General features: G+C 37.5%; 1 long non-coding RNA gene across 1 annotated transcript in view; it reads left to right on the top strand.

Annotated features, from left to right (window-relative positions):
* The window catches only part of LOC122235357, an 82,123-nt gene that overhangs the window by 2,676 nt on the left and 55,528 nt on the right, over positions 1-23,919 (top strand). The gene's annotated exons all lie outside the window — the stretch shown is intronic.

Raw genomic sequence — 23,919 nt, 5'->3', positions numbered from 1 at the left:
TACCCCAGAGGTGAGGTGCCCTTCTCATTGCAAGGGGTACACCCTGCCAGCATCTTATTACCGGTGATGGGAAACTTGAATGCTTGGTTAACATGACATCTACCAGTTTTCTCCACCATAAAGTTACTTTTTTCTTTCTTTTCTTTTCATACTCTATTCATTTGAAGTGAGTCACTAAATCTGGTCCATACTCAGGGGGAGAGGAATTAAGCTTTGCTTCCTGGAAGGAGGAATCTCAAAGAATTTGTGGACATATTTGAAAACCTCCACAGGAATATTCTGGAGGGGATACTTTGAAGCTATGCAAATATCTTGTTTTTCCTTAAACCCTTCTCTGCTAATGTCAGCATTCATTAGCAGATGTTGACTGCAACAATTAAAAAAAATTTTTTTTTAATGTTTATTTATTTTTGAGACAACACGAAAGACAGAGTGCAAGCAGCAGAGGGGCAGACAGAGGGAGACACAATCTGAAGTGGGCTCCAGGCTCTGAGCTGTCAGCCCAGAGCCCAACGCGGGGCTCAAACTCACGGACAGTGAGATCATGACCTGAGCCGAAGTCAGACGCTCAACCCACTGAGCCACTCAGGTGCCCCAACTGCAACAATTATTACATTGCTGTGCTGTTGTAATTTTTTATTTTCTTCATTCCTTTTACTTGTATTAATTAGATTTCTTCTGTAAGGAAGAGTTTTTTCTTTCCCATCATTTATTTATTTAATCAAACATTAATTTGCATTACTATATACTTATGGACTTTGTATTTATTCTGTTATGGTCTAATACTATTTTTATTTATAGTGCTGCTCAGATTGGTTAAGCTTTTGGTAACTGGGAACTCTTTCATGTAGGCTCTTATGTCTTTGATATGACTCCATTTTTGTTTTTGTTTTCTTACTTTCAGGCATTATGGGATGTTCCGGTCATCCTGCTCTAACCCTAGAATTATCCTTGTTGCTCCAATCCAATCCCTAAATTCCTAGCAACCACTAATTTGTTTTCTGTTGAATACTTTTGCTTTCTCCAGATAACATATAAATGGTTTTATACAGTATATAGCCTTTTGGGTCTGGCTTTCACTTTGCAAAATGCCGTTAAGATGTAACCATTTAATGAATTTATAGTTCAGCCATTTTTATTGTTGAGTAGTATGACATCGTATGGATAGATCAGTTTGTTATCCATTCTCTTGTTGAAGTACATTTCCAGTTTTCGGCAATGGTGAATAACATCATGTGTATAAGTTTTCTTTTCGCTTGGGCAAATCCCTGAAAGTAGGATTTCTGAGTTGTACAGTAAATTCTTAACTTTTAAAGAAACTGCTGAACTCTTTACCAGAGTAGTTGTACTGTTTTTCATTTTTACTAGCAATGTGTGAGAGTTCAAGTTGCCCTGCATCTTACCTAGTACCTAGTATTGTCAGTGTTATGTGTGTGGGGGCGGGAGGGGGTGGTGGGTAGGGAGGGTGGGAGGTTGGGGGGTTTGTTTTTGTTTGCTTTGTTTTAGTCATTTTAGATGTATAGTGGTATTTCACTGCGATTTTGATTTGCACTTACCTAATGACTAGTGGTGTTGAACATCTGTTTATAGGCTAATTGGACATAAATTTATCTTCTTTGATAAAATGTTCTCAGATTTTTGCCTAGTTTGAAAAAATCAAGTTGTTTGCTTATTGTTGAACTTTTGAAATTCTTTTTTTTTTTTAAAGGTTATTTATTTATTTTGAGAGGGAGAGAGAGAGAGTGCACATGCATGTGAATTGGGGAGGGGCAGAGAGAGAGGGAAAGAGAATCCCTGTCAGGGCAGAGCCTGACATGTTGTGCAATCCCAGAACTCTGGGAGTTGCTCAACTGACTGAGCCATCCAAGCACCCCAAATTTTTAAAATCCTTTATCATAGTTATGAGTCCTTTATCACCTGTATGCTTTGCAAATACAGTATAACCTTGGTTTGTGAGCATAATTAATTCTGGAAACATGCTTGTCATCCAAAGCGCTTGTATATCAAAGCTAATTTCCCCATAAGAAATAATGGATATTCAGATGATTAGTTCCACAACCCAAAAATATTCATATAAGAATGATCATAACACTGTAATCTAATGCAAAATAATAAAAAATATAAGGAAAAATAACTTACACTTCTCTTTGAAAACCTTCATGGCTGGTGTGAGGGACACAAGAGACAGGAGGGTTATTGTGTAGAACCACTTCCATCACTATCACTAACAGAATCACTGCCGTCTATTGGCTTAATGGAATCTTCTTCTGCATGGGGGCCATTGTATACACTCACATGGATGTTGACTATAGTACAGTAGTAATAAGCCTAGTCATATACTGTATTTAATGTAACTGGCAATAAGGCGGCAGAGAAAAGGGTCTATATCTGCAGGCAGCCCGACCTAGAATGAAGCAAAGCATTCCTAAGCTTACTCTTGTATGGAAAAGCAAAGGACGGTCCATATGTGCCAAGTGACAAAATACACTCGTGCCAGTCATGGGAAACTTCCAACATTCTGAAAAATCACTGATTTCTGCCAAACACCATGGCCTGAGACCGAGCATCCCAGCATGGGAGCTGATCACCCACAATCTCACAACAAGAGAGTGAGAGAGAGAGAGAAAAGAACCATTGGCTCAGTTGTGATCATGTGATACTCTGCATCATGTACTACTCATATTGCAAGACATTGCTCTTTTACCAAGTTAAAATTTATTAGAAATGGTTGCTCGTCTTACAGAACACTTGCAGAACAAGTTACTTGCAATCCAAGGTTTTACTGTATTTTCTCTTAGCCCATGGCTTGTCTTTTATTCTGTTAACAATGTCTTCTACAGAATGAAAGTTTGATACTTTTATAAGTTTCAATTTATCAATTTTTCTTGAATGGACTGTGCTTTTGCTGTTATATTGAACAGCTCTCTGCCAGATCCAAGGTCACAAAAACCTTCTCTTGTTTTCTTTGAGAAGTTGTGTAATTTGATCTTTTATATTTAGGTCCATGACCCATTCCAATTTAACTTTTGTATGAACTGTGAGGAATGTGTCAAGGTATTAGGTATTTTGTTTTGTTTTGTTTTGCATGTGGATAATCAGTTGTTCCAGAACCATTTATTGATAGAAGTATCCTTTCTTCATTGGCTTGCCTTGGTGCCCTTGTCAAAAATCAGTTGTCTATATTTATGTGGGTCTACTTTTCAACTGTCTCTTCTGTTCCATTGATCTATGTGTCTTTTTGTGAATAACACCACCAATTTTTTTTTTCATTTAAAAAATTTATTTAATTCAAGTTAGTTAATATATAGTGTAGTAATGGTTTCAGGAGTAGATTTAGTGATTCATCACTTACATTTAACACTCAGTGCTCATCCCAACAGGTGCCCTCCTTAGTACCCATCACCCAGTTAGCCCATCACCCACCACCCCCCCAGCAACCCTTAGTTTCTTCTCTGTATTTAAGAGTCTCTTATGGTTTGCCTTTCTGTCTGTTTTTATCTTATTTTCTTTCCTTTTCCTTATGCTGATCTGTTTTGTTTCTTAAATTCCATACGTGAGTGAAATCATATGGCATTTTTCTTTCTCTGTCTTATTTTGCTTAGTACAACACATTCTAGTTCCATCCATGTTGTTGCAAATGGCAAGATTTCATTCTTTTTGATCACTGAGTAATAGTCCATTGTATATATATACCACATCTTCTTTATCCATTCATCAGTTGATGGACATTTGGGCTCTTTCCATATTTTGGGTATTGTTGATAGTGTTGCTATAAACATTGGGGTGCATGTCCCCCTTTGCAACAGCTTTTTTGTATCCTGTGGGTATATACCTAATAGTGCAATTGCTGGATCGTAGGATAGTTCTATTTTTAATTTTTTGAGGAACCTCTACACTGTTTTCCAGAGTGGCTGCCCCAGTTTGCATTCCCACCAACAGTGCAAGAGGGTTCCCCTTTCTCTGCATCCTCGCCAACATCTGTTGTTTCCTGAGTTGTTAATATTAGCTATTCTTCCAGGTGTGAGGTAGTATCTCATTGTGATTTTGATTTATATTTCCCTGATGATGAGTGATGTTGAGCATCTTTTCATGTGTCTGTTAGCCATCTGGATGTCTTCTTTGGTAAAGTGTCTGTTCATGTGTTTTGCCCATTTCTTCACTGGATTATTTGTTTGTGGGTGTTGAGTTTGATAGTTCTTTATAGATTTTGGATACTAACCCTTTATCTGATATGTCATTTGCAAATATCTTCTCCCATTCCATAGGCTGTCTTTTAGTTTTGTTGATTGTTTCCTACTACCAATTATTGTAACTGTGTAATAGATTTTGAAATTGAATCTTCTGAATTTGTTCATGCTTTTCAGAGTTGTTTTGCTATGAGTAGAGCCTCTCGGGGGGGAACCCAAAAACTTTGAGCAGATTCTTTTCGGCAGTAACTATCATAGCATTTCACAGGAACATTTTCTTCCTTTGGTTTCTGTTTCCTACCACAGAAACTGCCACATCTTTCACTAGTCTCTTGAAGTAAAAAGTAGAGGGGCATTCCCTTCTTTCTTTTTATCTTTTATCTTTTTTTAAAAAATGTTTGTTTGTTTGTTTGTTTATTTATTTATTTATTTATTTATTTATTTAGTGTGTGTGTGTGTGTGTGTGTGTGTGTGTGTGTGAGAGAGAGAGAGAGAGAGAATGAAAGAGAGAGAGAGAGAGAATCCCAAGATCCCAAGCAGGCTCCATGCTGCCAGTATAGAGCCCAAAGTGGGGCTCAATCTCATGAACTGTGAAATCATGATCTGAGCTGAAATCAAGAGTCAGACACTCAGCTGACTGAACCACCCAGGCACACCTCTTTTTTTTTTTTTTTTTTAATGTTTACTAATTTTTGAGAAAGAAAGAGCATGCACTGAGGGGGAGGGGCAGAGAGAGAGGGAGACAGAGAATCCAAAGCAGAGTCTGCACTGACAGCAGATAGCCCCATGAGGGGCTCAAACCCACAAACTGCAAGATTGTGACCTGAGCTGAAATTGGATGCTTAATCAACTGAGCCACCCAGGTGTCTCTCCCTTCTTCATTAAAAAAAAAAAAAAATCTTTATTAGGGGCACCCAGCTGGCTCAGTCGGTGGACCTTGTGATTCTTGATCTCAGGATTGTGGGTTTGAGCACCATGGTGTAGAGATTACTTTTTTTTTAATGTTTATTTATTTTGAAAGAGAGAGAAAGAGTGTGAGTGGGAGGAGGTGCAAAGAGAGATGGAGACAGACAAATCTGAAGCAGATTCTGCACTGTCAGCACAGAGCCCAATGTGGGGCTAAACTCACAAACCATGAGATCATGACGTGAGCCAAAATTAAAGGTTGGTCACTCAACTGAGTCACCCAGGCACTCCTGGGTGTAGAGATTACTTAAAAATAAAATCTTAAAAAAAAATCTTTATCATACTAAATCCAGAGGCAAATGATAATCTATACAGAGTATTATAAGATCACAAGATTTACATTTCATACTTGTTATACTCTAGAGATCCCTATAGTTGATTTTGTTAAGATAGCTTTGTTTTGTTCATGGCACAATTACCTTTCATCATGTAGTAAGCTCTGTGCTTCTTTTCTCCCCCGTGCACATGCTTATGACTCTCCTTACTTACAGAGATTCTATGAAAATATTTTGTGTAGTTATAGTTTTGATATTAATAATTATTTTTCATTTGAAAAGTGTAGAATATTTTAAATAACTATAAAAAAGACTAAAGTTTGCATCTCAGCAATGACTATTGTATTTGATATTTTGTAATTATCTAATTTCTACATATTTTATTTTAAAAATATTGGGGCACCTGGGTGGCTCAACTGGATAAGCAACTGACTTCAGCTTAGGTCATGATCTCGCGGTTCATGGGTTTGAGCCCCGTGTCAGACTCTGTGCTGACAGCTCAGACCCTGGAGCCTGTGTTTACCTCTCTCTGCCCCTCCCCCACTCATGTTCTGTCTCTCACTCTCTGTCTCAATATAAATAAACATTAAAATTTTTTAAAATTAGTTGTAAAAGCAATGATATGATAATAAACATTTTGCTTCAAATAAAAGACCTGTAGTTGTCTCATAAACAGAGGACAAACTGGTGATTGCCAGAAAGAAGGGGGTAGGGGGAGAGATGAAGTAGGTGGAGTGGATTAAAAGATACAAACTTTCAGTCACAAAATAAGTAAGTCACAGAAAAGTACAGCATACGAAATCTAGTCATTAATAGTGTAATAACATTGTATGGTGACAGACGGTGGCTACACTTATCATGGAGAGCATTAAGTAATGTATAGACTTGTCAGATCACAATGTTGTATACCTGAAACTAACATAACATTGTATATTAACTATACGTCAAAAGACAACAAACCCTTTGTTGTATTTTACACTCAGCTCAGATTTGCTGTTAAAACATATCTTCTTTTTGACATTTTATAGTTCCACTTCCTAACAAATGTTGATTTATTTATTTTTAGAGACAGGGAGAAAAAGAGAGAGAGCATGTGCATGAGTGGAGGAGGGGCAGAGAGAGAGAGGGAGACAGAATCCCAAGCAGGCTAGGCGCTGTCGGCACAGAGCCCGAAGTGGGGCTCCAACTCCTGAAACCATGAGATCATGACCTGAGCGGAAATCAAGAGGCCGGCGCTTAACCCACTGAGCTACCCAGTTGCCCTTTGACATTTTATGGTTTTAATCTTAAAAGCAATTCACAAAGAATAAATAAAAATAAAAAATAAAATTATTGGTATATGAAAAAAACTTTCTAAAAATGTACTAGCCTCTTGGCATATACTCTCTATATAAATTTTTACCACAACAATATTGTGACCATTTTTCTACATTGTTAGGTGTTCTTTTATTTATTTATTTATTTATTTATTTATTTATTTATTTAATTTATTTTTAATTTTATTTTTAATTTTTTTAAATTTATATCCAAATTAGTTAGCATATAGTGCAACAATGATTTCAGGAGTAGATTCCTTAGTGCCCTTTACCCATTTAGCCCATCCCCCCTCCCACCACCCCTCCAGTAACCCTCAGTTTGTGCTCCATATTTATGGGTCTCTTCTGTTTTGTCCCCCTCCCTGTTTTTATATACTTTTTGTTTCCTTCCCTTATGTTCATCTGTTTTGTCTCTTAAAGTCCTCAGATGAGTGAAGTCATATGATTTTTGTCTTTCTCTGACTAATTTCACTTAGCATATTGCTCTCCAGTTCCATCCACATAGTTGCAAAATGGCAAGGTTTCATTCTTTTTGATTGCTGAGTAATACTCCGTTGTAATTAAGTATTCTTTTATAGTATCATTTTATTTTTTTTTAATTTTTTTATTAAAAAATTTTTTTAAACGTTTATTTATTATTGAAAGACAGAGAGACACAGAGCGTGAGCAGGGGAGGGGTAAAGAGAGGGGGAGACACAGAATCTGAAGCAGGCTCCAGGCTCTGAGCTGTCAGCACAGAGCCCGATGCGGGGCTCTAATTCACAAAGTGTGATATCATGACCTGAGCCCAAGTTGGACGCTTAACTGACTGAGCCACCCAGGTGCCCCTTATAGTATCATTTTAATGAATAAACATGGTATCACAAAAGAAAGCAATTCATCTAAAGTCATTTTTCACATAGTAACAACAATACCAATAGCAAACAGCGCTTAAACAAGGTAGGAGAGGGAAGTAGTGTGGAGGAGGGACAAAAGAACACCATGCGAGACAGGGAAATGACCCTCAAGTAAGACTCCCGTAAACCGCAAAGAAGCAGCTCTTCTTGCATACTGTTGGCTGATGTTAGTCATAGAGCAGCATTTATTCTCACAAGAGGCTTGGAAATGCAATCTGTGTGGAGGTAATAGTGTCTGATCCAAAGTACAATTACATTGGATAAAGAGGATTTTCTTGTAAAGCAGCAGGGTGGACATTTGATTACAAATTCAATTTTTTAAATAGTTACCTGGTTAGTTTGTCAATTTTGCGGGGGAGTGATTTTAATTATTTATATTTTTTCTAGAAAAATGTCTGTTTCATGTGGGTTTTCAGCCTTCTTTAGCATAAAATTACACCTATGAGTTTGGAGTAAACCCCCACTATTTATTTTATAGTTATTGCCTCTTTTTTTTTCTTTTTCTAGTATGGTCTGTGTCTTTTCTCATTGTTTTCTAATTAGAAGTTTTCTTGTTTTGCTAGATATCCCATCTCCTACCCTGAAGATTCAGTTCTAGGTTTTGTTTATCTTTCATTGTTTCTTTCATTTCTGTTGCATTATCTCTTCATGTATCATTAATATAATTTTACATCTTCCTTTAGTTTTATTTTGTCACTTTTTAAGGTTTTTTTTTTTTAGTTGAATGCCTAGACAACTGGTTTTCAATTTTTCTTATTTTTCTTAATGTTTATTTGTTTTTGAGGGGAGGAGAGAGAGAGAGAGAAAGAGCAAGCAAGTGAGCACGAGCGGGGAAAGGGCAGAAAGAGACGGAAACACAGAATCTGAAGCAGGCTCCAGGCTCTGAGCCGTCAGCACAGAGCCCGATGTGGGGCTTGAACCCACGAACTGTGAGATCATGACCTGAGCCAAAGTCGGACGCTTAACCTACTGAGCCACGCAGGCGCCCTGCTTATTTTTTTTTTTAAATAAATAAGTATATACATTTACTGCTAAGTACTATGTTATAGTAGCCCTGTGAAATTTGGTGTGTAGGACTTCTATTGTCATATGTTTCCAACTATGTTTGTAACCTCCCTTATGATTTCCTTTTAAAGAATTTCTTTGAATGGGTAAAACATGTACATACTAATAAATTTTTTGAGCACATATTATATACCAGGCACTTGGGATACAGAAGTGAAACACAGGGATCCTATCTCAAGAAACTCTAAAGATTAGTGCCTATGGGTATTACAATAGGTTTTTTTTTTTTAAGGTTTTTTATTTTAAGTTTACTTATTTATTTTGAAAGAGAGAGAGAGAGAAAGCATGAGCAGGGAGGGGCAGAGAGAGAGAATTCTAAGCAGGTTCTGTGCTGTCAGTTCAGAGCCTGATCCGATGCAGGACTTGATCCCACAAACCCATGACCTGAACCATAATCAAGATTTGGACGCTTAACTGACTGAGCCACCCAAGTGCCCCATAGGTATTACAGTTGTAAAAGGTATTTTCTCTCAATGACTTAGTATGTTGGATGGTAAGTAGGCAAGTTGACTGCAATGGTTAAGTAAAGGGCTCAGATGAATGAGGCCAAGATTAATGTTCAGTACAGGTGCCCATAAATCAGCCTCTTTTTGTTCCTGGTACAGCTAATCTCAGTTACTGATCTTGTAAACAGTTACCCTGACACAGGAAAAAGTAATGCAACTAGGTCAAACATTTTTATTCACTGTGTGCTTAAAGAGTTGTATTCCTACATAACTTTTTATTATATTTATTAGAAAAATAACCCTGTTTACTTTCCCCTCCCCATCTCATTTCCCCTCTTCAGAGGAAGTCATTTTCAATTCGTTTATCCATTTCATTTGATATTTTTCTCCATGTCTCTAAATAACATACCTATTGTGCTACCTCTTGATTTTTTTTTTTTTCTAGTTTTGGTCATTTTCTTTTGACTTCCCACTTTGCAAGATGAGGGTTTAGCTCTATTTCACTCTCCACATAGCAGCTTCGTACACCCACACTCACACATTCTTCCGGTCCCTCATGCCTCCCATACATTATATATATAATAAGTGGTTAATACAATGTCTGATATTTACATCACTATGACAATGCAAATAAAGTTTGTAGTTGAGCCTCAGGTGATACCTTGTGATTACTTTTTGTTTTATATGCAGATTTTTGTTCTCCCTAGAGCAATTGAAAGAAAATTTGTTGCTTAGTTTTTTACGTATTTGTCATCAACTCATCCCAACTTTGATCCTGATTTTCTAAATATTTTTTCAATATGCTCAGCCATATCAGATATTCTATGTCTTGTAGACATAACTAGTTGATCCTTTCTATCTACTCCAAACTGGACAGGTTTGGAGACCTCTGGAGGCCTGCTGCCCTCTCGCTATTTTAGACTCTCCCTTCTCTATTATCCTGGTGAGTCTCTTTACTTTTGTCTTATGGTGAATTCCCTGTTGTCTGGTTTTCTTGGTTTACTCCCTTAATTTGGTGGAGCACTTCTTTAAATTTGCATGTCAAAAAATATCTTTATTCTAACTTCCCAACCAATGAATGTTATGGCTGTGAATTGAATTCCTCAGCCATTGCCATTGAAGAGTCTAATCACAATTTTGTTCCTTTACATGTAACTTAACGTCTCTTTCTCTGGAGGCACAAAATACCTTCTCTTTGTCTACACTATCCTGAATTTTCATAATGATATCTTTTGCTGGATGTCTATTTTACTAACTGGATTGGGATTTCAATCTGGAAAATCACATCTTCCAATTTGGGCAGTATGTCAATTATCAATTTATTGATTCCTTTTACTTTTTTTCTCCCTTCTTTCTTTTCTGAATTCCTAATATTTGTGGTTGGACTTTAACATTTTTTTCATCTCTTTAGCATTTTATTCTTGTTATGCCCAAAATTCGTGATCCCCAAAGACCACCAGGGAGCCGAGTCCGATGCAAAAGCAAAGAGCCTTTATTCGAGCTAGCTCGAGCTCAATCCCCTACCTGCACCGACGCAGCGGTGAGATACCGGGGAGAGAGAGCGAGTTGCAAAAGGACAAAGGTTTTATTGGGGCCTAGGGGCAGTTGGTGAGGTAATGGCTGTGGCCTCAGCCAATTGGCTGGGGAAGGGTCGGAGTCCTGTTACGCAGGTCGCCGGGCGTGTTTTGATTGGGAAGTTTGAACGGGTGAGCGGGAGGTTACTCAAGGGGAGGAGGCGTGGTCAAGGTGAAGGACACAGAACAAGATGGAGTCGGAGGGCATAGGCCCGCCCTTTCAATTCTAATTTCTGAGAGATTTCCTTGACTTTTTCTTCCAACCATTCCATTGAATGTTTTCATTTCTACTATTGTTTTTTAAACTTCCATATGTCTCTTTCTCCCCTCTAATATTCCTTTTTTTAAATTAAAAAAAATTTTTTAATGTTTATTTATTATTGAGAGACAGAGAGACACAGAGCGTGAGCAGGGGAGGGGTAGAGAGAGAAGGAGACACAGAATCCGAAACAGGCTCCAGGCTCTGAGCTGTCAGCACAGAGCCCGATGCGGGGCTCGAACTCACAAACTGTGAGATCATGACCTGAGCTGAAATCAGTCACCCAACCAACTGAGCCACCCAGGCACCCCTCTAATATTCCTTTTTAATAATGCCCTGTTCTTGCTATATGTATGAAGGTGTTTTTAATTGTCTTTTGAAGTTTTCATCTTCTGACATACTGTCTATTTCCTCTAAGTTAATCCTTCTCTTTGATTTGATCTTGTGTTTCTTGGTAAAGACTTTCAGCACCTCTCTATTAATCTTTGGATGACTGTTTCTCTGTGAGTGAGGTTCTCTTAGTTTTTGGATGTCTGAATATATTTTTATTTTGCTCTTATTTTAATAAGATTTTGACTAGGTAAAAAATTCTAGTTTGACAGTGATTTTCTCTCAGCACTTTGAATATTTGGATTTGTTAGTTTCTTATTTCTGGTATTTATTATTGTTGATGAGAAATATACTGTTATTCTTTAATATTATCATTTTTGTTGTATCTTTGAGAGTTTTAAGATTATCTCTTTTTAGGGGCACCTGAGTGGCTCAGTTGTTAAGCATCTGACTCTTGATTTTGACTCAGGCGTGACCTCACAGTTGTGAGATGGAGCCTCCATAGGGCTCTGTGCTGGGCATAGAGCCTACCTGGGATTCTTGCTCTCTCTTTCTCTCTGTCCTCCCCTGCTTGCACTTTCTTGTGTGCTCGCTTTCACTCTTGCAAAAATAAAAAAGACTATATTTTTAAATTTTCTGTATTTTTCTACTATGTGGCTAAACTGGACTTTTATTATTATTATTACAAAAAAATTTTTAATGTTTATTTATTTTTGGGAAAGAGAGAGAGACAGAGTGCAAGCAGGGGAGAGGCAGAGAGAGAGAAGGAGATCCAGAATCCGAAGTAGGCTCCAGGCTCTGAGCTGTCAACCCAGAGCCTGATGTGGGGCCCAAACCCACAAATGGTGAGATCATGACCTGCGCTGAAGTCCGATGCTTAACCTACTGAGCCATCCATGTGCCCCTATTATTACTTTTAAATATGTCTTGCTTGGCATTCAGAAAGGGTCCTAAATATGACATTTTATACATTTTTAAAAACTGGTAAATTTTAGCAATATCTTTAAATATTTAAAAATGTCTTTCAGACTTTTCTTTCATTCTCCTCATCTGGAATTCCTTTTTTTTTTTTTTAATTAATGTTTATTTATTTTTGAAAGAGAGATAGAATGCAAGTGGGGGAGGGACAGAGAGACAGAAACACAAAATCTGAAGCAGGCTCCAGGCTCTGAGCTGTCAGCACAGAGCCCAACGCTGGGCTCGAACTCATGAACCGGGAGATCATGACCTGAGCTGACATCAGAGGCTTAGCCAACTGAGCCACCCAGGCTCCCCTGGAATTCATATTAAACCTGGTTTTCTTTATAATTATTGCAAGTTTTTAGTATTTCTGTCTCCTTATTCTGCATTCCATTTAGGGTAACCGTGTAATTTATCATGCAAATGAGACAGTTTTGGGAATGAAAAAGGGCACTACAGTGATTATACAGTTAGTAAATCTGAATTTATTGGCTGAAAATTTTTATTATTTGTTGGTAGACTGGTAAAATAGATCTATTCGAAAAATATTTTTTAAATGTGGTGGGGTGCCTGGGTGGCTCAGTTGGTTAAGTGTCTGACTCTTGATTTCAGCTCATGCCATGATCCTACATTTGGTGAAATCAACACTTGGGTCAAGCTCTCTGCTGACAGTATGGAGTCTGCTTGGAATTCTCTCTCTCCCTTTCTCTCTGCCTCTCCACTGCTCACTCTCTCTCTCAAAATGAATAAGTAAGTATTAAGAAAATAATAAAAATACGGTGCACTGTTGGTGGAAATGTAAATTGGTGTAGCCATTATGGAAAATAGTATGGAGGTTCCTCAAAAAATCAAAACTAGAAATACCGTAAGATCCAGTAATTCCACTATTGGGTATTTACCAAAGAAAATGAAAACACTAATTTGAAAAGATATATGTTTCCCTATGTTTATTGCAGTATTATTTATAGTAGCCAAGATATCTATCAATGGATGGGTATATATATTGTATATACATATATATATATATATATATATATATATATATATATATATATACACACACATATATATACATATACAGTATATATACGTGTATATATGTGTATATGTGTGTGTGTGTGTGTGTGTGTGTGTATATATATATATATATATATATATATATATATATATATATAATGCAGCCATATAAAATAGAATGAAATCTTGCCATTTGTGTCAATATGGATAGACCTAGAAGATATTATGTTAAGTGAAATAAGCCAGACAGAGAAAGACAAATATCATATGATTTCACTTTCAGAAACAGACTCATAAATACAGAGAACAAACTCGTGGTTGTCAGATGGGAAGGGGGTAGAAGGATTGGTAAAATAGACGAAGATGTTTAAAAGGTACAAGCTTCCAGTTATAAAATAACTTAGTCAAGAGGATGAAAAATACAGCATAAAAAATATAGTCAATAACATTGTAATAATTCTATATGGTGACAGATGGTAACTATACTTTTCATGGTGAGCATTGCACAACATGTAGAATTGTCGAATCACCTTGTTGTAAACCTGTAACTTATATGACACTGCATGTCAACTATACTTCAATTAAAAGTCTTTCTAAAAACCATATATCCTTTAAAGAAATTGTGGTTTATATACACAATGGAATACTACGTGGCAATGAGAAAGAATGAATTATGGCCTTTTGTAGCAACGTGGATGGAACTGGAGAGTGTGATGCTAAGTGAAATAAGCCATACAGAGAAAGACAGATACCATATGGTTTCACTCTTATGTGGATCCTGAGAAACTTAACAGAAACCCATGGGGGAGGGGAAGGAAAAAAAAAAAGGAGGTTAGAGTGGGAGAGAGCCAAAGCATAAGAGACTGTTAAAAACTGAGAACAAACTGAGGGTTGATGGGGGGTGGGAGGGGAGGGTGGGTGATGGGTATTGAGGAGGGCACCTTTTGGGATGAGCACTGGGTATTGTATGGAAACCAATTTGACAATAAATTTCATATATTAAAAAAAACAAAAACAAAAACAAAAACAAAACCATATATCCTTGATCTCTAGAGCAAAATTAAAACTACTTTCTTGTACTGACTGAACATTTAAAAAAATGCAAATAGACAACTTTTCTGTTATAAATTCATGTACTTTAATAAACTTTTTAGTCACATTTATTTCCAATACCATATCACTGATAGTGTTCTGAATAACATGTTTTTCAATACCTCTTATTATCGCTCTTATCTTCATAAAATTACCTGCAGTGTTATTCATAGTTGCATTTTATGGCTAATGCATTTGAAATTGTTGACTCTTCAATGGACTCTTCTTTATTAAGAAAATAGTCTTCACAGGTGTTGATATAATTAGTACATGCTGAGAAAATTTTGTTAAACAGATGATATTCTCAATACTAACTTTTTTAGTTAGAACTTTGTAAATATTTTAGCTTCCATTCAAAAAATCGTTCTTCAAAATATTTTACAAGATGAAACTCAAATACATTTTCCATGTCCATGATTCTTCTGAATATTTTACCAGTTTTAAATCCTGCATAATTCTCAATTTTATTTCATTGTAACATTGTAATACAGAATGTACATTTACCCAATTAAAAATAATAACTATCAAAATATTTGTTCTAGAAGTTGAGGTATTTATTTATTTATTTATTTATTTATTTATTTATAGATGTTTATTTATTTTCCAGAGAGAGAGAGAGAATGAGCACATGAGTGGAGGAGGGGCAGAGAGAGAGAGGGAGACAGAGAATTCTAGGCAGGCTCTGAGCTGTCAGCGCAGAGCCCAGTGGGGGTGGGGTGGGGCTTAGGGCTTGAGCTCAGGAACTGTGAGATCATGACCTGAGCTGTAGTCAGATGCTTAACCAACTGAGCCATCCAGGCACCTTGAAACTGAGGTGTTTTAAAGCACAATTTTTAAATTTTAAAATTAAATTTTCTGTACCATTGAGCACTCATAGTTTATTTTGTTTAGTTTCTTTTTCTTTCTGTCCTTTCTTGTGTAGGGATAAATGTCAATGTTTTCCTATTTATGAGTTGTTTTCCAATCATTGTAACTTACTAAAAGTTTTAAAAACTGAAATGTTTTCTGCTCCCTATGTTTAAAACTTGGATTATTGGGGCACCTGGGTGACTCGGTTGAGCGCCTGACTCTTGATATCACCACAGAAAGTGAAACCAAGGATAAGGGGAGGCTACTGTAATCAGAACTGACAGGAACTGTTTACCAAAACGTTCAATATAATTGTGGGAAACTTAGTTAGGTTCATCTATAAAACAGTTTTTCAAAGGTTTGAACATACCTGAAGTACGACTAATGAGAAGAAGCGATGGGAGAAAGTGTGTAGTGCCATGCCGAAGTACTTTTTGGTATCCAATAGGAGACACATCATGGAAATTTTGTAGGTCAGTTATTCTGCTTGTATAAGAAAATATTTGCAAAGCTTGTCAGCTACAGCTTTTATTTTGATTGGTAAAGTAGGTCTGCTTCTTTGAATGCTATTTAAATTATGCTTGTACCACAAACAATTCCAATTATCTTTCTGATTCACAGATTTCTTTTTTTATTTAAAATGTTTTAATGTTTATTTTTGAGAGAGAGAGAGAGAGCGAGCGAGTACAAGTGGGAGAGATGCCGAGAGAGAGGGGGAACAGAGGACCTGAAGTGGGCATTGACAGCCTGATGTGGGGCTCAAATTCACGACCCAACCATGAGATCATGACCTGAGCAGAAGTCGGAGGCTTAACTGATAGCCACCCAGGCATCCTGAGAATATTTGCTTTTAATGTGACACTGTCCTCTACTAAAATTTGTGTTCATATTGTGAACTACCAAACAAATAATTTTTATTTTCAATGTTTACCTTTCTAAATGAGTTTGTAGCACACACCAACATGTCAGCTATTTCATCTTCAAACAGAAAGAACTTCCAAAAGCTTCACTTTTTTAATTCATGAATTGGGTGAACACAATCTATTGTTTGAATTAACCGATGCCTCTATTTGAAAGACTGATAAAACTGTTGTAAAACTAAGGTCATATTACTGGGAATTTTCTTCTGTTAATGGACTCAGCATGAATGGCTTTCAATTCCTTTTTGGTATATGCACAAAAAACATGAAAATGTAGATGTTGGCAGTTTACTTCTTCCTTTTTGATTTGGATACCTTTTATTTCTTGCCTGATTGCTGTGGCTAGGGCTTCCAGTCCTATGTTCAATAGAAGTCGTGAGAGTTGAAAATCTTTGTATCGTTCCTGATCTTAGAGGAAAAACTTGGTTTTTTACTGTTGAGTATGATGTTAGCTGTGGGCTTGTCATGTATGGCTTTTGTTATGTTGAGATACATTCCTTCTAAACCCAATTTGTTGAGTGTTTTTATGATGAAAAATTGTTGAACTTGATCAGATGCTTTTTCTGCATCTATTGAGATGATCATATAATTTTTATCCTTCATTCTGTTAATGTGGCGTACCACAGTGATTGATTTGCCTATGTTGAATTATCTTTGCGTCCCAAGGATAAGTCCATTTGCTTATAGTGTACGATTCTTTTAATAAGTTATTGAATTTGGTTGGCTAGTGTTCTGTTGACGATTTTTGTATCTATGTTCATCAGAGATATTGGCTTATAGTTTTGTTATAGTGTCTTTGGCTTTATTAGACCAATGCTAACCTCACAAAATGAGTTTGAAAGTGTTCCCTCGTCTTCAGTTTTTTTGAAGAGTTTGACAAGGATTGGCATTAATTCTTCTTTATATCATAGAAGCCACCAGTGAAGCCATCTGGTCCTGGGCTTTTATTTGTTTTGATTACTTATTCAATCTCCTTACTTGTTATTGATCCCATTCATATTTTCTATTTATTTATGATTCAGCCTTGATAGATTATATGGTTCTAGGAATTTATCCATTTTCTTCTAGTTTATTCAGGTTGTTGGCATATACTTGTTCATGATAGTCTCTTATGATTCTTTGTATTTCTGTGGTAACAGCTGTAATATCTCCTCATTCATTTCTGATTTTATTTGGTCTCTTTTTCTTAATCTAGCTAAAGGCATTTGACCAAAATGAAAGGTCGTGCTCTACTGAGAGATATGAATGAAATGCACCTTCTACAGAAGTACATTAATGTCATCTTTAGGTCTAGTCTTTTAAAAGTAACAACTAACTTTTTTTTTTTTTAATATTTATTTATTTTTGAGAAAGAAAGAGACAGAGGGTGAGTGGGGGAGGGACAGAAAGAGAGGGAGACACAGAATCCAAAGCAGGATCCAGGCTCCGAGGTGTCAGCACAGAGCCGACGCGGGGCTCGAACTCACAGCTGTGAGATCATGACCCAAGCCGAAGTCAGATGTTCAAATGACTGAGCCACCCAGGCAACCCGTTCTTTAGTTTTTTTTTTTTTTTAATGTTTATTTATTTTTGAGAGAAAGAGACAGCATGAGGAGGGGAGGGGCAGAGAGAGAGGGAGACACAGAATCCGAAGCAGGATCCAGGCTCCAAGCTGTCAGTAGGAAGCCTGACACTGGGCTGGAACCCACAAACCGTGAGATCATGACCCGAGCTGAAGTCAGAGGCTTAACTGACTGAGTCATCCAGGTGCCCAGTAACAACTAACTTTTGAAGTAGACTTAGGTCTAGGGTTTTCATGTGGTCACCAATATTATTGTAGTCTGCACAATAGATGGTAAATGACGACAAGCATATTCATCATCAACTTTCTTGAGAAATAAAAATTGAGTACTTAATTTTTTTATTATCATACATTTTTTTTCTGAGTCCACTTAGGCCAACAGGTTTATCACTAAAAGTTCAAATTATAAAGCAAATAAGTAGTTGTAGATTTACACCACACACAAACAAATGCAAAGTACCGTATCAGGAACATTCATTCAGACCACTCTCTACATACTCTATGATAGGACTGGTCAGTCTCTATTTCTTAAACACTTTTCACCTAAGCTATAACTTCTTGCATTCCTCATTGTTCTCACCAACTGGTGACCCACAGGCTTCATGCAAATCTCAAATTTTGCCCTGCTTGTGGGTGGAGCTGGCAAGAATGGCATCTTTTTTGCCTTTTTAGTACCTTCTGAGGCTGGAAGGAGACAGGGGGCCCAAGCCACTCACTAATGAGGGCACCTTGTTTTTGCAGTAAGTTCCCTGGACACTGTCCTTCAAAAGAGTAAGTATTAGATCCACTGGTTTCTGAAATGTGTGGGGAAAAGCCAGCTGGGTTTTTAGTGGAGCATCTCACATACTATTAGAGAAGACCTGGGCAGAAGTTGGAGTACTAAGTGAAAGTGTCAAACCCATCCTGGCATGTTTTAATGCAACTAATTAAAAATTTTAAATATGGGACAAAAGATAAATTGCACAGGGCTCTGGAGCAAAAGGCACGAACTAATATGTTCATAGAGCTCTTCTCTAACTTGAGATGAATTCTTCAACATTATCTTCTAATTTACAAATATTTTATTCATTGGGTCCATTTCAGTTTATTAATTTTTCTTTGCACCTTAAAATGCTTCAGTGAGTATATTTTTCCTTTGCAAGGTTTCTAATTGGTTACTTCTATTTATTTCTCATTGTTTCATTTCTGCCTCTAAAATTTTTTGCCTCTTTTAAGACTGTTCTATTAGTTCAATAGTAGATTGTCATTAGATTTCTTTTTAAAAATTTTTTATTTTCTTGTAGCAAGAATACTTAACATGAGATCAACCTTTTAACAAATTTTTAAATGTACGGTACAGTATTGTTGATTATAGGTACAATCCAGAACTCTTGAACTTACTCATCTTGCTTAACTGAAACTCTAAGCCTGATGATTAGTTTCTTTATGTGTTTGCAGTTTGGCTTTGCAGTTTCATCTTGAACCAGGGGAATCTCTCCTCTCTCCATGATCCCCCACTCCCCATCTAGCATGTGGTGTTTAAGTCACCTTTTCCTGGTCCTCTGATTTCCCAATCCAGAACTACAATTGTTGCCTGGTGTTGATTTTGTTGGTATTGCAGGTGCTTTGGTTCTGTGATTTGTGGCCATTTCTAATGTGTATATTTTGGGTAACCATTTGGCTGCTGGTTGCATGTAGTTTTCCTTCAAGATGATATCTCCTTTTTAACCCTCACCCCATTTTGGACCCTAACACTTGACAAAAAGTTTAGTGTTTTATTTCGATTTTGTTGTTAGGTCCCATTAAAATATGACCTTAGCTAAAGTGGCTATACCAAAAGAGATATATCAAAATGTTTTAGAACCATTTTATGCCATTGCTATCTGATATGATATAACAGTGTTCTTTTTCTTCCCTTCCTTTCTGTGGGAGTTGCTGTTGGTGCTACAGATGTATTTCCTCAGCAATCACTGTTGTTTTTTTTTTTAATTTGAGAGAGAGAGAGAGAGAGAGAGAGAGAGGCAGAGTAAGAGAGAGAGAATCTTTTTTTAAAATCTTTTTAAATTTTTATTTATTTTTGAGAGAGAGAGGGAGAGACAGAGTACAAGTGGGGGAGGGGCAGAGAGAGAGGGAGACACAGAATCCGAAGCAAGAGAGAGAGAGAGAGAGAGAGAGAGAGAGAGAGAGAGAGAGAGAATATCTTACGCAGGCCCCAAGCTCAGTGCAGAGCCCAATGCGGGGCTTGATCCCACGACCCTGGGAGCATGAGCCAATTTGACAATAAATTATATTTAAAAAAATGAAATTAATAAAAGAAAAAAAAAAGACACTCAACTGACTGAGCCACCCAGGTGCCCCAGCAATCACTATTCTTAAACACCCGGAAAAATTCATCTTAGTTTGTGTTCCCTCAGGGGCAGACTTTGAGGCAAAGATTTGAATGGAAGTGTTTTTTGGTTTTTTGAAAAATTTAGGAAACATGGGCAGGAGAGTGTGTGTGTTGATATGCTCAGGGGAACATAATAAATAAAGGGTACATTATTAAGCCAAGTTGTCAGAGTGGAAGACAAGCTTAATCCTGAGGGAGATCTCTGGCAGACGGTTAAAACGCATGCCTCATAAGTATTACACTCCAGAGACGTAATAACTTGGGTATATCCATGCCAATTTCCATGTCATGGGTTGAGGGTTGCTCCTCAAGGTTTTTGGTGCTCCCATCCCCACGCTGCTTTTCCAACCTGCCATGTGTGTGGACAGAGTGGTCTTCCATATTTCTGAAAGAAGACCACCAGCAAAGAGATACAGATCACGATATTGTGATTTATAAGAAACATATATTTGGCCATTTGGATGACCAAAATGTATTTCTAATATATATTTTGTCTTTGTCCATCCACTATTTCTGGCTCACAGCTCCTCAAACCTTTGGAATTTCTTGTGATGAGAGTGATAAAGGTCTTTTATTAGGTTAATGAGGTGATGTTTGGAAAGCCTCTAAGGATGGGGGGCTGGTAGCCAGGAGAACTGAAACCTTGTGATTGGGAGGTTGGAACTTTTAGCTTCCCTCTTTCCTCCCATCTCTAGGGGGGGAGAGAGGCCCTTAATCACTAATGGCCAATGATTTAATGAACCATGACTATGTAGTGAAGCTTCCATAAAAACCCACAAGGACAGGGTTTGGAGATCTTCCAGGCTGGTGAACATGTAGAGGTTCTGGGAGAGAGGCACTCCGGAGAGGGCATGGAAGTTCCGTGCCCCTTCTCGCATACCTTGCCTTCCACACCTCTAACATCTGGACGTTCATCTCTATCCTTTAACGTATGCTCTTATAATAAACGGTAAAGTATAAGTAAAGTGTTTTCCTGAGTTCTGTGAGCTGCTCTAGCAAATTAATTGAACCTGAGAAGGGGGTCATGGGGGATTTCTGACTTACAGCTGCTTGCTTAGGAGCCCAGGTGACAACGTGAACTTGTGACTGCATCTGAAGTGGAGGGGGCAGCCTTGTTGGGACTGGTCACTTGACGTATGGGCTTCGATGCTATTTCTGGGTAGATAGTGTCAGAATTAAGTTGAATTGTAGAGCACCCAGCCGGTGTTACAGAGAATTTCTTGGTGGGGGGAATCCCCCCTCTCCACATTTGGTGACTAGAAGTGTTCTGTGTGAGTGTGGTAGTAGTGTAGAAGTAAAGAAGACATACAGGAGGAAAACACAGTAGGGAAAATCTGTTTTTTTCCTATGTAGGTGAAAAATCGAGTTTTTCCAACACATAAATAATGGCTGGTGAAGTTGTTCAGAGCACACAGAAATAAAGTCTGAGGGATAGGGACAAGACAGGTAAATGTAAGGCTTTTTGCTTCAGACACCTGCAACTTCATCCTTGGAGTATCTCTTGAAACACATGGCATCGTGTGCCTGGGAGTCAATCCTCTGGGAAAACAGCTACCAAACAATAATGGAGGGGAGCCAATGGAAAAATACCCCAACTCCTTCAAGGGGGACAACCTCAGAGATTCCAGAATACTTGGGTTCCAACTATCCACAGTGGAAACCCATCATTAGCTCACCCTGCACTTTCTTCTTTTTCATGTATTTCCCGACTGAAAGTGGGATTCCAGAGTTGAATCAGTCCATATACTATAGAGTCACAAAGACTCCACTGCAGGTATTAAGTGAGGTGGGGGATAGCTCCCGGCACACTGTAGTAACAGGATATTTAGACTTTAGGGGCACCTGGGTGGCTCAGTCGGTTGAGCGTCTGACTTCAGCTCAGGTCATGATCTCATGGTCTGTGGGTTCAAGCCTCGTGTTGGGCACCTGTGTTGACAGCTCAGAGCCTGGAGCCTGCTTTGGATTCTGTGTCTCCCTCTTCCTCTGCCCCTGCCCCACTTGCACTCTGTCCCTCTCTCAAAAATAAATAATCAACATTAAAAAAATATTTAGACTTTAACTTTTGATAAATTGAGATGGGATGTAGGTCATGTTTGAATAATATGTGGATAAGAGTAATGATAAGGGTTGTGGCATTGGATACCTGGAGCTCTTGGCCTAGAAAAAAACCCAGAAGAAACAACAAGGTCAGGCAGGTCAATGACCAACTCAGGATTGGTGTCAATATGAGAAAGTCTTTAGTGCAGCATAAAGACATCCTCTTCTTTTGCAATTTTCAGCATACTTAATGAAAATCAGCTGTGCTCACTTTCAACAATAGCTAAATTATGGAAAAAGCCAAATGTCCATCAACTGATGAATGGATAAAGAAGATGTGGTTTAAATATACAATGGAATACTACTTAGCAATAAGAAAGAATGAAATCATGCCATTTGCAGGAAAGTGGATGGAACTGGAAGGTATTATGCTGAGTCAAATAAGTCAGTCAGAGAAAGACAGATATCATATGTTTTTACTCACATGTGAATATTGAGAAACTTAACAGAAGACCATGGGGGAAGGGAAGGGGAAGAATAGTTACAGAGAAGGAGGGAGGCAAAAACTGAGGGTTGATGGTGGGGGGGCAGGGGAGAGGGGAACATGGGTGATGGGCATTGAGGAGGGCACTTGTTGGGATGAGCACTGGGTGCTGTATGTAAGCAATGAACCATGGGAATCTACCCCTAAAACCAAGAGCACACTTTACACACTGTATGTTAGCCAATTTGACAATAAATTAGTTAAAAAAAAAAAAAAAAGAAAATCAGCTGTACTGAGAATCAGGCTCGCGATTTCACTGCAATGGTGGCAGGTTTAAAAAGGACTGATTTACAACACTAGCAAGATTCCTATGATAAAGTCAGGACCCTCATAAGGAATAAACAGATTCTGAGACTTGGGATAGAGAGTTTATGTAGATACAAATGAAAACATTGATCTCAAGATAAGTCTGAACCTCTGAACTTTGTTAGAAAAGAGCAAAATTTTTTTACCTAGAGACCATGTACCTAACATGGATGTTTTGTCTTGAAATCTGCCCCACCTCCATTTGCATGATAAATGCTTTTTCATCCCTTCACTTTCAATGTGCATGTGTCTTTAGATCTGAAATAAGTCTCTTGTAGGCAGCATATACAAGGGTCTTGCTTTTTTTATTCATTGTATCTCCCTGTGTTCTTTGATTGGAGTTTAAATGGAGTGTTTAGTCTATTTATATTCAAGGTGGTTATTGATAGGTATGTACTAATTGCCATTTTGTTAGTTGTTTTATGGTTGTTTTTGTAGTTCTTCTCTATTCTTTTCTATTGCTGTCTTCTCTCATGGTTTGCTGGCTTTCTTTAGTTTCTTGGATTCCTTTCTCTTTATTTTTGGCATATCTATTACCAAGTTTTGATTTGTAGTTACTATTAGGTTTATATATAACATATTATGCACATAGCAGTCTATAAAGTTTATGGTTGTTTAAGTGTAAAACCATTCTAAAAACACTAAATTGTCATTCCTTACATTTTAGGTGTATGGTGGCATACTTTACATCCTTTTATTTTGTGATTCCCTTGACTGATTTTTATAGATATACTTAATTTCACTGCTTTTTTTCTTTCTATTTTCCTCATTCTTGCTTATGGTCTTTCCTTTCCACTTAAAAAGTCCCCTTTAACATTTCTCGTAGGTTTAATGGTCATGAATTCCTTTAACTTTTGTTTGTCTAGGAACTCTTTAGCCCTCTTCCCATTCTGAATGATAGCCTTGCTGGATAGAGTATTCTTGGCTACAGGTTTTTTTCCTTTTAGCACT

The sequence above is a fragment of the Panthera tigris genome, chromosome A2, assembly GCF_018350195.1.
Source record: "Panthera tigris isolate Pti1 chromosome A2, P.tigris_Pti1_mat1.1, whole genome shotgun sequence".
NCBI lineage: Eukaryota > Metazoa > Chordata > Mammalia > Carnivora > Felidae > Panthera > Panthera tigris.
Note: the sequence above shows the minus strand (reverse complement) of the source record. Positions and strands in the feature narration are given on the sequence as shown.